The 14,978-nt window shown below is 38.0% G+C and overlaps 1 long non-coding RNA gene across 3 annotated transcripts in view; it reads right to left on the minus strand.

The window, feature by feature from the left end:
- Positions 1-14,978, minus strand: part of LOC103463118 (uncharacterized) — a 151,182-nt gene that overhangs the window by 13,558 nt on the left and 122,646 nt on the right. For 2 of the 3 annotated variants that reach the window (XR_533462.3, XR_533464.3), the window contains one exon: positions 7,688-8,363. The exons of the other annotated variant lie outside the window; for it this stretch is intronic. This is a non-coding gene — a long non-coding RNA (uncharacterized LOC103463118). Of the gene's footprint in view, positions 1-7,687; positions 8,364-14,978 lie in introns of those variants that run through there. 3 annotated transcript variants of the gene reach the window in all.

Genomic DNA, 14,978 nt, shown 5'->3' on the forward strand with positions numbered 1-14,978 from the left:
CAAAGTTACAGAACAATTAAAGCATCACATTTTGTCCAGTGCCGTCGTTACACATCAGAATGTTGATTAAAGTTTAACCGATTACGTTTCAAAAGCAATTGTAAACAGATGAGATTTAAAGGAACTCTGGGTTTCGACCTTTTTACAGTTTTCTGGAAGTTTGTTCCAGATTTGTGGGAGGCATGTGGCAGTTTTACTCTGCAGAATAAATATCTACAGATGTTTTTTTTTTATTATTGTTTATTCAATCAGCGTCGCTTCTGGCATCAAAAACAGTAAAAAAGGCTCTACAGCCATCAACCTATTGCTTTATTTATACATTTGTGTAAGTTTGAACATGTGTGTGTAGAATAAGTCTGAATTAATGGTGGTTTTCTATGTTCAGCAAAAATAAATATTTTTGTTGAAACCTTGACATTTTCTTAAGCATCTTAATATGTTTAACCATATAAGATTACTTCAGGAACTAACCTGTAATTAACCAGAAACTAACCAGGAACTAACCTGTAATTAACCAGAAACTAACCAGGAAATAACCAGGAATGAACCTGTATGTAACCAGAAACTAACCAGGAACTAACCTGTAATTAACCAGAAACTAACCAGGAACTAACCTGTAATTAACCAGAAACTAACCAGAAACTAACCAGGAACTAACCTGTAATTAACCAGAAACTAACCAGGAACTAACCTGTAATTAACCAGAAACTAACCAGGAACTAACCTGTAATTAACCAGAAACTAACCAGTAATTAACCAGAAACTAACCAGGAACTAACCTGTAATTAACCAGAAACTAACCAGGAACTAACCTGTAATTAACCAGGAAATAACCAGGAACTAACCTGTAATTAACCAGGAACTAATCAGGAACTAACCTGTAATTAACCAGAAACTAACCAGCAATTAACCTGTATTTAACCAGAAACTAACCAGGAATTAACCTGTAATTAACCAGAAACTAACCTATAATTAACCAGTAACGTACCAGAAACTAACATGCGATTAACCACGAACTAACCTGTAATTAACCAGAAACTTACCAGGAACTAACCTGTAATTAACCAGGAAATAACCAGGAACTGACCTGTAATTAACCAGGAACTAACCTGTAGTTAACCAGGAACTAATCAGAAACTAACCTATAATTAAGCAGTAACGTACCAGAAACTAACATGCGATTAACCAGGAACTAACCTGTAATTAACCAGAAACTAACCAGGAACTAATCAGGAATTGACCAAGGACTAACCTGTAACTAACCAGAAACTAACCTGTAACTAACCAGGAGCCAACCAGGAACTACTGTCATGCTATGTTTCCATTTAAAATGGTGCAAAAAACCCCCAAAACAAAACAAATCAAATTCGTCATGTTTTTTTCCGTCTAAAGGTTTGGGGCGAATCAATCAGGCTACATTAAGAGTCATTTTGTCAGATGCTGACATTACAGGCTGCAAACTGACATGAACCAAACCAAACAGAAAAATAGAAAATGTTAGTTGGTCCTGACTGCCGATCTCAAGGAGCCGACTGAAGACTGTACTCCAAGCCTGACTAATTAACCAGGTAAAATCAGTTTTTTAAAATTATTTTATAACATCTTTCTATAAAGAGCAGAACAGCAAAAAATAAAAAAATATGGAAAAATTATAACATTTTCACTAAAAGGTTATTACGCCCTAAGAATGTGATAGAGGCGATGCAAACTGACTCAGGTGAGTCAGCCTGCATGCTGAAATGCATCTCAGGGCCCACGACTCGTCCTGAAGATGAAATCTCAGAAAAACATTACAGTTTCCTAAAATGAGTGGGAGGAAGGGCTGGGGATCTCTGCTGCTCTCGTGACTCAGATTTTGATAAGGAACGGATGGATGGATGGATGGATGGATGGATGGATGGATGGATGGATGGATGGATGGATGGATGACACATCAACTAACATTTAATTTTACTCTAACTTAAAGTTCAAATTGAAAACCTGACCTATCTGCCCTGACGAAGGATATGACACATCTTAAGACTTTTTAAGACCATTGTGATTCAAATTTAAGACACCATGATGGAAATGTACAAAAGAGAATATAACTCACACAGTAGAAGTGTCGAGCGTTTCTGCACAGAATGAATGTGGCATCGAACAGGTTGGCAACAGAAGCGAGCCAGTGGCAACGATAAACATCATCCAGCCAGTTAGGGATAAACGTGCGCTTATAAGCTAGATGCAAAAAGCTAGCTAATTAGCAAGGGGATGTTAGCAGCTAGCTAACTGTAGCCTCAACATCCTTGAGTCACAGATACATGTTCACTTTGCCATGATAGATGCTAAAAGCTAGCTAGCTAGAAAGGGTATGTTAGCAGCTAGTTAGCAGCAGCCTCAACCACCAGAACGCAACGACGACATCTGCATGCGACAGAAAATAAACTACACAGAAACCAAATGAAATAGTCTTAAAATCACTAAATGTAAGACTTGTGATTACCGTACACTTGTTCAACTAAGTGTAAGACATTTAAGGCCTTAATTCTAGATACATGAATTTAAGACTTTTTAAGGATGTGCGGACAGCCTGTAGGTCGTTTTACTGATATGCAGCAGTTCAGCCAAAACAGAAAATCCCAAATCAGCTAAATTATTTGAATTATGTTTTTGTTTGGTTGGTTAAAATACGTGATTAATTTTACCTCCTCTTGAGAGTATTTTTTGCATCAGGCTTTAATTTATCAAACTACAGGGGAAGCTGCTTTGGTAGCAGCAGCTTGCGAGCCACACACGAACTCAGGCCTGATTTTCTTATCTCTGGTCCAGCTGAGCTCCAATCAGAGGTAGACGCTCGTTGGCTTTAAAACCAGTTGCAGCCTGCTCTCTGCCTGTATGTTTGGCGTTGCTAACCTTCCTCCGAGATGCACACACGGGATCCGCTCACCCCCTGCTGCAGCGGGAACGCCGGCTCGAAAACAGGCCCGTCATACGAAAACAGGAGGGTCTTATCGCGATCTGCGTTCTGCTGTTTTGATGAATGTTCGGATGTTTTTCCTAAAGCAGTTGGTGAGGTAAGTAGCCCACACGCATGCAATATGCAGCAAAGCGGAGGGGACTGGTTTGGCAGGTTTTTTTCCACTAGACTGGGACTAAACATGAAGTGCTTGCTCAGGAGCAGCTTGCGCCATCGCCACCCGGCTCACACAGACTTTCTGCAAAGCCCAACATCTCAGTGCAGCTCTCACAGGTGGCCTTTGTGTCTCCTTATCAGAGCGAATGTTGCTCAACAGGGGAACGTAAGGGCATGAAAATATGTGGCTGTTGAAAGTGAAATATTGGGAATCAGAGAACCTTCCAGCCACAGCTCCTAATTGGTCAGATCATGATGTCTTAAATGACGGTATACATCAAAATCCATAATTAATTAAAAAAATTAGAGCAGAAACGGTTAACTGGATTAATCATCATGAATTGATTAAAGAATTAATCATCCACTAATATAACAATCTGTTTCCTGAAGTTTATAGACTCAAAAAGTTGCACCAAAACTGAGCCAAAGCTGAAAATACACACATTTTTCATTTAACATGAAAATAAACCTTTTTGCTCTGTAAATGTCACCCAGAACTCAAGTGGCCTAATTTTAGCTTCACCTGGTTCAAATTCTGTTAAAACATCTACCAAGCCTCTTTTGATAGCTAATTAATCAGTTAATTAAAAAAAGTTAAGTCAAACACAATTATTTTTGCATAGAAAGGCGTAAGTGGTTAAATGAAATATCTGCAGAATATGCACATTTTTCAATCTGAATAACCGATTAATGGTCAGAATAATCAAAAGTTTGATCAATTACTAAAATAACCATTAGCTGCACATTGTGGTGCATCACCTCCGACACAGAACTAAACTTAAATATCCACTGGTCACTCATTTAACTGGAAATACAGCAATATACAAATCTGGACAAACTTCCAGAAAACAGCAGAGCTGCTGAAACACAGACTTCCTTAAAACCTGCCTGCTTAGAGTTGCCTTAGATTAGCAGTAACTAGAACATTGATCGATATATTTGCTTGCTTGTCCCGTAGATCCACCAGAGAGTGGAAAGGCTACAGCTAACCGTCTCCTTGCAAGCGTAAACACAGCTGCTGTCAAGGTTGGGCTTCTTCTCCATCACCACACGTCTCACTGTAGCGCTTACAGTCAGCCACCATGTTTCAGTGATAAATAGGCCGCGGACAGCTGAGAATACTTTCTGTCAAGGAAACCATCCGCTCAGAAACCTTAAAGCTGCCTCAGAGCAGAAAAGACAAACCCGTCACTAACTCAGCAGCATTCTTCAAAAGTTCATTTTCCATCCGTAGAACGACGAGGCTGGAGGCTGTGAACGAGTCCCAGGAGAAGAGGAAAGTTCTCGGCTGTTACATTGTTGATTTTACGTTGAGGACAGTCGGGTGCAAACACGCAGGAGACAGACGCCGATGGTTAAAGGATTATTTTATCTTAAAAAGGCAGCTATGCTTCATTTTGTGCAAGATAAGTGTGAGAACGAAGCCAGAGCAGGTGAGACAGCAAAGAGGAGCTTCGCTCAACGCCAGTTTCTACAAACTGTGTTCGATAATATAATTAGAAAACATAATATTCCCAAGTATCAGACCAGGCGCTGCAATTTTAGGCATTTTTCCTGATTTTGTGATGCTGGAGCCTCTTGCCAAAGTCAAAGTCAAAACCTTGTTGTTGGAGTAACTCATGAGTTAGCAAGGATTATAAAACCGTCCTGGCTGTGCACATTCCTGACTGACTTTCACTTTCTGCATCGCACATTCCTGCAGCCAGGAAACCGTTGCCATGACACTGGCTCACATCAGGTGACTTTACTCCGGTGCCATTGCTGCAGTTGCATTATATCTGTAATACTGGAGCACATGTGTTACATAGATGTTGATCATCAAAAATACAGATTAGGTTCAGGTGATTAAACTGTGTGAACCGCTGGGATGATTTTGGTGATTTAGCCTGTCATAAGAGAAAAATATTCATATTTTCACCATGTTATTTATTCATTTATTAATGTTAGTTTAAAACTAAATAATTAGCTGTTAGTCACTAATATAAATACAAATATTTAGCTTATTTTATTTAGCATTTATCTCTCAAAGCTAAATATTCAACTCTGAACTAAATATTTAGTTAGCAAACCAAGCATTTAGTTTCAAATTAAATATTTAGCTCAGTGGTAAATATTTAGCAAATATGCAAATTCACATGCCAATAAACTGGAAGTGGATTACCAAAATAAAAGCTGTTGGCGTGACTGATGTGCTTCACCTGTTGCTGGCGTCACTTCGTCGTTATTTTTCCTTCTCTCAATGTTTAACATTTCATCTTAAAGCCGTTTGAATGGAAATACAGACGCTCACCAAATAACAGATTAGGATAGAAAACAACGAGCAAAAACTAATTATTCACTTTTAACTGACTAAGGAGTCAAATGGTGGACGGCTGTGTGTGAACCTGTGTGGTCGTGTGCAAACTAAGTGTCCAGGTGACTGTAGAAAAAGTTTTCAGCATGGCTCACTCCAGTTTTAGTTTGGTCCCAAAGGACGGTCTAATGGAGTACGACAGCTCCCTGGTTCCCTGATGACCTTTAACCCCAATCATGGTGGTGTGGGACCCTGCCATTCCCTGCACCACTCACACACACACACACACCTCAGCACATTGTTTCAACAGATTAGAGGAGATTGCTGGAAAACTCTGTCAGACGTGCAGCTTGTGTGCACAGCAGAACGAGTTAGATACGATTGGGAAGAAAAGCTCTCACTTCCTGTCCGTCACCAAGTCTCTCTCTCTCTCTGCTGCGCAAAACTTTGTCGATGTTCCGCTAATGTAAAAAAACAAAGAATTTTTCAATTGCAGCATTTCCATTAAATAAGAAACACAATTAAAATCACACATAAATAAGTTTGTTGACGCATCAAGTCATTAAAAACACGCCGCACCATCATCCTCCTACCACTTCCTGCCGTCTTCTTCGGCATTTCTGTCAGTAGTAACATTAAGTAATTGGTCACATGACTTGTGTGGTCCAAAAAGTGTTTTCATTGCAGTTTTGTGAATTTCGATACATCCTATAGCACAAAAACCTTTTATCAAAAAACGTGAGTTTTTGATATTGGCGTGGTTTTATTAAGCAAATTTATTTTTAAAAATAAAAAGTTTTAAAGACAGTTAGTCTCTCACATCTGTAAGTTAACATTGATTAACCTATCAATAAACTAAAATCAATACATTCCGCTTATTCCACTGACTAAGAGCCAAAATGTTGATTTTTGTCACCTTTTTGTCCAGATGTTGGTATAGTTGAAGATTAACTGCAACGAAAAAACACGATGAATAACCATATTTTTTTTTTAAACTAGTCACAATCTATAATTTCATTTTCAGCCAATCTATACATTTAGCTGAAGTTGTAAAGCAGCCTGGAAAAATCCAGAAAAGTGGTCAATTTGAATGCATCCTTTCAAAGAGAATAAGAGTTTTACATATTTTATTCCCTTATTTCTCCTCCTTTTCCACCATAAACATTGTTATCAAAGAGTCAGATCAGAAAATAATTCAGAATAATGAAGATGTTTCACGGATGGATTTTTACACCATAAACTCCTTAGAAAAACCAAGATAAAGAGTTTATTGGTGTCTTATTTATTGTCTAGTTTACACATTTAAACACTGGCCACCGAATAAGCAGATGATTTAAAGTTAAACTATATTAAAAATGGAAAAAACACTAAATAGAAATTCTGGAAAAGAGCAAGAAACCCCGAACAATCTACTGCTGTCACCTGAAGTTCAAACTACAACAGCCGCAAAAACAAACGTTTCTTCAGAATCCATGGATTTATCTGCTGCAGTTTCTAATGATGAAACGCTGAATTTTATCAACCTGCAGCAGAATGTGAAGCATTTCCTGCTGCAGGTGTTAAAACGTCAGAAAGCAGCCAGGTGCTGCTAATCTACTGCACTCAATCTGTGACAAACGGAGGAATCCTGGCAGTGGGAAACTGGGATTACATTATAATCTTGGAGAAGTTACTGTTGCTGCCCATCTGGGGCCATTTCCAAACAACTCGGATCCTGTCATTTTACCATTAAAAAGAGAATAAATGGAAAAACATCAAGACAAACACAGATTTTCATTTTAGTTGACCTCTCAGCATCAGAGCCACAAACAGAGCAACAACTCAGCAGGTCAGTTAAGCTAGAAGTTAAATATGTAAAGTTAAATATGCGGCAGGTAAAAAAAGTCCTGAATATGTTGATGTTTTTCTTAGCAAATATATCTTATTATATTTCTGCTGACATGAAATTCACACCAGATGTCAACAACAGATTAAGTTAACGAGGAGCAACCAGGTCTGTCACAGCAACACATTTAGTTGGATGACAAAATGTCCACAAATGTATTGCGATAAACGATAATATTGTTGTTGTCAGACCATTTGCAAGTAATATAATGGTAAAAGTGCAAAAACAAATAAATAAAACTCAATAAATGTTCATTTCTAATGAACTGGAAGTCATTTTAAATGTCCAAAATAAACAAAATGACAGACACACCAAATAAAATTAATTATAAAGTCTTTGTAAACAAAATTATCCTTCAAAAAAAGGACAAGTTGAGACCAAAATACCTGACTGGAGACTTTTATAATTCAGTTTTTGATAGAAAGAGAGAAATGAGAAAAACAAACTTGTTTCAATTTATTACGCAATTAATTTATTCGTTGCTTGTGGCGACAGACCTAAGTGCAACAAGGAATAAGTGTTGAACACAAGAAGGAAAAATAAAAACAACTGAAGGCCTAGAAACCAGTTAAAACCTGTCAGTGTTTAGAGTAATTAAGTATTATGTCCAGCTGGTTTCTGATCAAATGATCCTCATTCCCAGTGTTGCACAGAGAGGTAGGATTGGTAAAATCAGATACTTTTACAAAGACATGCTGCCGTTACTCCTGCTAATGGCAACGGGTCCAAAATAAGTAAATACAGATATTCTCTAACTGGCTATTCAGTATAAAGTTCAGATGAATTAACATCTTAAATAGGAACAAATTTCTTCACAAAAACAGCCCAGGAGCCAATAATCCATAAAAAAAACTCATCAAATATAAAACGATCAAATAAGAAAAGAGCTGCATTTCATATTGACTGTGTGTGTGTGTGTGTGTGTGTGTGTTTACAGAGATGTGGGGTCCCGTCCATAACTCTGGCATTACTGTAGTTCCTCTCTTCTTTCTCATCATTAACATCAGCACCATGCGCGCATCGCTCTGTCCAGCTCCTGCGGTTCGTGTCAGAGGCTGTCAGCGTTCGTGTGGCTGGGGGAGAGACGCAAATACTTGTGACAGATTCCCAACCAAGCAGAAAAGAGGCCATCACACTTTATGTACATGCAGAGGCTCATAAACATGTGTGTGTGTGTGTGTGTGTGTGTGTGTGTGTGTGTGTGTGTGTGTGTGTGTGTGTGTGAGATGCAGATGTCCGGTGACAGCTCGCTGCTAGGGGGTCATCTGGAAGCAGCTGCCTAGGGGACAGAGGGAAACACACACACGCACACGCACACACACCCCCACACACGCACACACACACACACCCCCACACACGCACACACACACACACACACACATCAATGTTTGCGTGGCTATCTTTTTAGGGACTTTCCATTGACTTCTATTCATTTCTGCACCCTAAACCTCATCCTAACCCTAATCCAAACTCAAATCCCACCTTAGTCCTAAATCTGACCCAAAAACAGTGTTTCCCCTTGTGGGGACCAGGCTTCGGTCCCCACAATGAAGTGTCAAGAAAACGGTCCCCACAAAGTATTAAACAAATTTGTTTTTCCTCAGGATTTCATCATGTAACACCAACATGATGCATCTGGAGAAAGTTACATTATTTTAACTCATTTTAACTCATTATTTGTTTATCCCATCAGTTGTTCTGTTCTTCTAATTTGTGCAAAGCCAATTTTTCTGATTTGCCCTGCAGCTGCATCCAAAAGGCAGCAGGAGGAGGCAGGAAGATGAAGTAAGCAGGGTAGACTGGGGTTGGGGGGTGTTGTGGCAGGAGACCACCGCCCCCCCACGGAGAGCACTGCTCCATTCCCACACCACAGGTGACTGCCCTGCATCCCTCCCCTCTCCTCTCCAGTCTTCCCTCGTTCATTTGTCTCACTCCAGTGCCTCCCTCTGTTCTTAAAGGAGCAGTTTAGCCAAAATTAAAACTCTGCAGGTTTATTATCCCACACTGTACGTTTATTAAGCCGATTTGGGGCCAAGACTTTTTTTTTCCTCAATGGTTTAATTTTAACAGCCAGTCGTTTGCTGGAAGGGAGAGAATAAAAAACACTAAACAGTCAGTAGCTGCATTTCCTTTATAAGTTATGTTTAAAACTTTGTTGATCTTCTGCTAACGTCAAAAAAACTCAAGTTAAATAAGAATCACACATGAATAGGTTTGCAAACACATGTGCAATAACACAATAGTACATGCTTGAAAAGCAGGAGTGCAGCCTCCTGCACAACCAACAACAAGGTTGAATCAAGTAAGTCGTTTCTGGACGGTTAACAACAAAAACGCTTGTCTTTGTATAAATAAGAAACACAAACTGTGGAGCTGCGGCTGAGATGGAAAAATGGAGGGATTATAGAAACAAGGAACAAATTTTCACAACCGGGCAATATGGACGTTAAAAATACGCTAAAAAAGTTATATCCATTTGCCACACCTTCATTATTTCCTTATTTTAACAAAATACTATATTTTATTTAGGCCTTAAATCAGCTGCTAAAAGCTTTCTGTCTTTTTTCTGTTGCATATTGAAAATGGTGCTAAACATCTTGTGTCCAGATCACTTTTAAACTTAAGAATTACGTTTTTTGCAAATTTATTTAGACACATCAATACTTCGAAAGACGTTTGATGTACACAGTAATTTTTCTTAGATTACTCACAAGTTTGTTATGACTTTGTTCAACGTCAGCAGAGGCAGTTGTGTTTTTTTAGTTAATCTGTTGCGCTTATGATGTCAATGTTGAAAGAGAAAAATAAATTAATGACGTCAGATTTTCCACTATAACAGGTACAACAGGAGTATCAGGTGCGGCGAACGAGAAGCCTTGTGAACTGGAAGAACAGGTGACAACACCTGAGGGCCTTTAGAGCAAGTTCTCACACCTCACACTGACGTATGAACGCTCTAAAAATGAATAAATAAAGGATGGATACCAAGATGGCCGACATCTGAGCCAACAAATCTACAACACGTAGCAATGAAGAGCTTTATGCTTTTCTTTGCTTCACACTTAGAAATAAAAAATAAATTTTTCTTCTTCTGCAAATACACACATGCATTGCTCACTACTGCCCCCTCTTCCTTCAGGGCAAATGTTGAATTGGTAACATTTTGTCCAATTCTAATTGTGCAATGTAATATGATGTAAACAAAAGATGTTCCATGAATTAAAACTATAACAAAATGATGTAAAGAATTCAACTTTATGAAAAAACATAAAAGTTTTAATGTTCAACAAAACAAGTTGTTTCCCATTTACTTTTATTTGCCAACTATTATGTTTTCTGTAATTATCTAAACAAACTTAATTATTTTTCTAATTAATATTAAAAATAAAAATAAGAATTGATTATTGGGTGTGGGAGGTACAAGAGATCAAGCTAATGGTGTTTGTTAAACATATTTATATGTATTCATTGTTTGTTCAGTGTTTTTATTTTCTCTTCATGTATCATTCTTAAAATAAAAACAGTTATTAGATTACATTGTCACTTCTATGTTTACTACAGTTCTTGTTTTCCCCTCACCACTCTCATATTTTGGCCAAAACATGAGATCACCTGGCAGCGCAACATGAGGGTTCAAGTTCCCTTCAGCATCCACTGGCATACTGATTGTGTGTGTGTGTGTGTGTGTGTGTGTGTGTGTGTGTGTGTGTGAACCAGGTTTTTATGTCCTTTTGGGGACCTTTATCTGTCCACAATGTGGGGTTCTGGGGACCACGGCTCCTTGTGGGGACATTTTCTTTGTCCCCATGCGGGGAAATGCTGTTTTTGGGAGTTTAGGGCTAAGGTGTGAAGTGACTTTTGGTTAGGGGTACGGTAATGGTTAGGTTGTAGAAAATGAATGGAAGTCAATGTAAAGTCCCCATAAGACATGAAAACACAACTCTGTGTGTGTGTGTGTGTGTGTGTGTGTGTGTGTGTGCATGTGTGTGTGTGTGTGTGTGTGTGTGTGTGTGTGTGTGCATGTGTGTGTGTGTGTGTGTGTGTGTGTGGGCATCATCAAACTTTATCTCTTGTTTGGGTTTCACCAGGCTGCACATGGCTGGCAGGAGGAGGTTCTATGACCAGAGTCATTCATAGTGCTACAATGAGCTCATCTGATTTCACACACACACACACACACACACACACACACACACACACACACACACACACACACACACACACACACACACACACATATATATGCATACACACACATGCGTCTAGCAGAGCATAGATGCAGTTGTATAAAATCAGAATGAAAACATGTAACCTTCTGTTTCCAGACCACAAAACGGCTGTAATAACACAAACAAGGTGAGCTCAGCTGCAGTTTACAATCTTTAAGATTTTATGACCTCAATTCAAGTTCTGCTCACAATTGGTGTTTGAAAATTGTTGAACAGACAACAGTTGTTAGTGAATGTAGGCTTTGTTGAAAACATAAACATTTGCTGGTTGGTTTTTAGAAATGGATGGTGTATTAAGTCATATTTTCTTTTTGCACTATAGTTACCGTAACTGACCTTATCTTTACAAAATATCTGCAAGAAATTGAGGCAAATTGCATATTTTCCCAAATGTAACCCCTTAATCTTTAAAGGCCAGTGTGGGAAATTACTACTGGCTGTAAATGACATTTAAGTTTCATTCTTGTTCTACACAAATACACAAATTTATTTGTGTAGAACATTTCAGGAAGAAGGCAGTTCAAAGAGCTTTACACCATAAAAGAGCCAGCATGTAGATATTGAACAGGCGGGATACCAGGATTGAACCCTGTGGTACCCCACATTACATTTTTCAGAAGTCCCAGTTCTTTAGGTAAAATCTGAAACATTTAAGTACTGGATCAATAATAATAATATTTCTATTTCAGGTTGTGATTCGTTTTCAGCTAAAATATGGTAATTTTGGTTCAGTTTTTTCCAGATACATGAAAACCAACAGGCCACATTTAAAGGGAATAAATGGGAAACATGAGGAACTGGGAGTAAATATTAGAAGCGACATTTAAAGAAAACATTAAAAAGACACAAGAAAACCCCAATAAAAGAAATATAAGAGGTTTATGAGTTTTATTACACACTGTCAACACTTGGTGTATTTATTTTGCACTCTGTTTTATGTAGTTTTCTCTTACAATATTATGCTTTTCTTTTATTGTAAGGCAACATAACTTTTAAGCCATCTGTTCATTTTAGCCAAAATTATTGTACTTTAAGAATCTGTTATTGCTATACATTTTTAATATATTTTTATTCATCACTTTGTGTAAATATTCATGTTGTGACTCCTATGTCCATCTCATGTGTGCTAAAATTGACAAGTAAAAATAAGCAGAACAACAAAACAGAAGAATAACTTAGAATAAACTAAATGTAAACTGATCACACATATTTGATTATTTGTATCTTTATTGTTTAAGTTTTATTTTGATCATTCTAATGTGATGATTATTTGTCTTGCTTTGTTAGATGTTAGCTCATATTTCTGCCTTAAAAGTGAGATATACATAAAATCAAAGTGAATAAAAATTATTTCCACATCCAAGTCGAACATTTTCAGCCCAAGCCGTATCTTTTGACCTTTTTCCAACTAGATAAAGTTAAACAAACCGTGAGTCACTTTCGAAGGGCTTCGCTTGACTGCCACATTCCTTTGAGCCACGTTTTGTATATGTAGTAAATAAGCAGGGCATGACTAAACCATAAAAGTCATTAGTGAACGTCATTTGGACCTGGTCAGAGAGAAATTCACATGAAAACTGGGAGGGCTGGGCTTAACATGTCAATCAAATCCAACATGTTATGTTGGCATAGCAACTGTTCACCTCTGGCGTAGCAGCAGAGCATGAAACGCTGTGACCTGATAATTATCGAACCACATACACCCAAGATAGACAGACCCACTATCTAGTGTCTGATAAGACATAAGGAAATACCTCTACTGGTGTTTTTATTTGCGTACTGCTGAACTGGAAGAGTGTTTCAGAAAAACGTCAGCAGAAACGTCACAAGAAGACACACAGGAAGGAGAAACATGTATGAATACTGTGATAAAAATAGTTCCCAAAAATGAATTAAGGAATTATTTATTTAAAACAAACCTTTATATCTTGCTGAAATGTTAGTTGTAAGTTAGTTTTGTCTATTTCAAGATTACAAAGATATTTGCAATAGAAATATAAAAGTACCTGGTGGTATTTTGTGTTTTTGGCTGATCTTCCTGCTCAGAACAGCTGTAATTATTGAATTACCCTGGAAGTTCAGCCCTCCTCAGTTTTCACATCAAAGCTGCGCCGTAATCCAGAACCCGCCAGCACCGGGTCAACATGTGTGAACACTGTAAAACATTCAAAGGTGAAGGTCCATCTGCTGCTTTGAAGAGTATAGTTTTAATTTGACTCAGAATCTGTAAATGTAATTAAGCTGATTTAACAAAAAGAAAAATTGTTTAAACCAGTGGTTCTTAACCTTTTTTGAGGTACAGAACCCACCAGTTTCATATGCGCATTCACTGAACCCTTCTGTAGTGATAAATAAAATATGATTTTTTTTTCCTCCAAATTTAAGACATAGGGGTGACCCAACTAAAGTCGAGTTGGGTCACCCCAAGATCACCAAGTCTTCTTAAAAGGTAGAGTCTCTGAGAACAGTTCTTCAAAATATAATCAGTGTTTTCAGCAAAGTTGAGCTGACTGTCCAGGAACGACCCAAGGTATTTAAAATGTGCCACAGTTTCAACAGGTTGGCCATAGAGAGAAACTGAAAACACTTTAAGGTCTTGTTTAGGTCATTTAATTAGCTCTACATTCTTAAGAAAATGAAAAATGTATAATAAATAAAGACTTTGCGGTATTCTGATTTAGTAATGTAATGATATTAGCTGTGTTACCACCTCCACGCCACTAGAGGCAGTAGCAACCTTGAAAAGATGCGACTAAGGAGCAGATTTAGAAGTTCACCGAAAGCTACAGAATTTGGTAAAAACTGTGAGTTTTGCTGAAGTAATTAAAGACACAAGTTCAAATCCTTGCTGAGAGTGGAGCTCCTTCAATCAGGGCTCCTCCACAGCTCTGATTGGCTAAGCAATGTAACCTGATCCTCTGCAGCAAGTGATGGCAATGCGGGGCGCGTCATCACAACTTTACACAAGTTAATGAGGCTTTACCTCCGCGGCAGAGGCTCCGCCAAACACCTGAGACCGACTCATCGAACCCCTGGGGTTCGACCGAACCCAGGTTAAGAACCACTGATTTAGACAATGTTTTTTAAGCTCCCTGCTCTTGAACTGAGCTGTTTTAACTTAATACTGTAATCTAAACCGTTACCAAGTTAAAATAACTACAACTTTTAAGTTGTGAACAAAATCATGCATTTTACCAAACATCAAAATAAATTCTACTCAAATGTTAGTTTGAACTGGGCACAAGTAATTTGAAAAAACTAAAGATTTATTTGACTTAAAGAGTGATAGTTAGACAACTAAATGAAGTTAATGTTTTACAGTGTGTAGATGCCTTTGCATTGACCGGATAATGGCGGTCAATTGTTACAATAACAATTTTGCATAATGGAAACATGGCAATTTTGAAAACTCACATTTTTCAATAATTTTTTTTGCGCTAAGAGGAGGTGATGTATTAA

Source organism: Poecilia reticulata, chromosome 4 (assembly GCF_904066995.2).
Source record: "Poecilia reticulata chromosome 4, P_reticulata-male-v2, whole genome shotgun sequence".
Lineage (NCBI taxonomy): Eukaryota > Metazoa > Chordata > Actinopteri > Cyprinodontiformes > Poeciliidae > Poecilia > Poecilia reticulata.